General features: G+C 42.0%; 1 protein-coding gene across 2 annotated transcripts in view; it reads left to right on the top strand.

The window, feature by feature from the left end:
* The window catches only part of cpeb4b (cytoplasmic polyadenylation element binding protein 4b), a gene marked incomplete at its 5' end in the record, with an annotated part of 30769 nt that overhangs the window by 953 nt on the left and 28101 nt on the right, over positions 1-1715 (top strand).

Genomic DNA, 1715 nt, shown 5'->3' with positions numbered 1-1715 from the left:
CGCACGTCCTCCTGGGATTTATTTTATTCTGGCCAGAAACAAAAAATAAATAAATAATGGAGGTAATACTGTAGATTGATGGCCCGAGCCTAATGCCTAATGATTTTTCAGGATTACCGCTTTATTAATCACCCAGGTCACGGCTGCCACAGCCTAGCAACCCGTTTTCAAAATGCCAGCCTATTCATAGTGTAATTTTGATTGCAGAGTCCACACACAATGAAGATGGCTCAAATAATTGTATTATCGCATGTAGACAACAGCCGATGGGATTGATGGAAAGAGGTAAAGGGAGCATGGAGATAAATTCGTTTTATTGATCTGGCTCATGATTGATTGGGTCGGTCGTTACAAGGAGGCGGGGGTGCTGTAGGCCCAGCTCGGCCTGATGAAAGCTTTTCTTTAAGTGCTGTACACATCCTTTGCCTTCTTACCTTTTGGACATTGTGTCTTCTGATCCTTCAAATTAACTTCTGGTCAATACTTAGTTCCCATCGGTTCCCAGTGTCATATTGAATGGAGTAAATGGTATAACATTGTCTGAATGATTGCGTCCCCTTTGTTGTTTCAGCTATCTGTCAACTGCCTAACAACACTACTAATTGGCCTTAGAGACCACCAGTGATGGGGTACTTCATTTCTTGGCCTTGCCCATCCGTAGAGCAAGTCACAATCTGTCTCTTTTTCTTCAGGAATGAATTAAAATCCTCCAAACAAACAAATTACTCCATTTTAAAATTTAGTAAGTGGTGCTTGCTGTGACCTTTCTAGGTCTTTCCTCATCTCCACGTGCAGTTAATGACTCACAGCGCACCACGGGCCAAACAGTAAGGACGTTGTTCTGACGTGTCTTGACATGTCTCGGGTGTTTTTTGCCGAATAAGTAGCAAAGCTTGCTCCTGAGCAGCTATTTACCATTAGCTAACAGCCTAATTGCCGCTGGTAGTCACGAGGTCGGGTTCATATCTGACCTGTTCTAATTCACGAGGGCCTAATCCTTGTAAATATTTTGAGTCATATTGTGGTAAGATCCACTAAAAAAGCAGCTTATTTTAATAAAAATGTGCAACTCGGCAACAATACATGTTTTTTTTAGACGCTACATAAAAATAACGGAACTAGTACGTAGCTCTGTTCGCAGGATCTGTCCTCTCTGAACCGTGATTGTGCATCCATTTTGAGCTGCGGAGAGTCCCTTCTGTTACAGATTTAAACTAAAGCGAGCATTACTGTAGCTGCAGTGTGTTGCTCTCCCTTGTGGTTGAATCAGATCAGCCAAAGTAGCATTGTCCTCCTGACCTCTTGATACTGCAAGGGCAGATGGAGGATGGGCACAGAGTGGCCTTACTGTGTGTGTGTGTGTGTGGCTGACTGATTATTTAAGTATAACCCCTTTACAGGGAACAAGTAATTGATAGTTTAGAAAAAAAACATGAAGATGGCTGTCAAGAAATCAAGACGTACTACGACACTTAAAGGATTGGACTTGAGGTAATATAAAACAGAACAAATCTGTTGAGTTCCCCAGTTTACAGTAGATATATTTGCTGTGTCAATGGATTTTCAGAACATACTAAAAACTCTGCTTTTCCTCCAGAACGTCTCCACCACCTTTTGCCTCACTTCGAGCGGCTAAATACAGATGTTCACATCTTCCACTTCCAAATATTTAGTTGTATAACGGAACTGCTCGGAAGCATTCACCTCATATGCGT

This window comes from Morone saxatilis, unplaced genomic scaffold (genome assembly GCF_004916995.1).
Source record: "Morone saxatilis isolate NCDOM2014 unplaced genomic scaffold, NCSU_SB_2.0 Contig20, whole genome shotgun sequence".
Classification (NCBI taxonomy): domain Eukaryota; kingdom Metazoa; phylum Chordata; class Actinopteri; family Moronidae; genus Morone; species Morone saxatilis.
The sequence above is the reverse complement of the archived record's forward strand: the minus strand, read 5'-3'. Positions and strand labels throughout refer to the sequence as shown.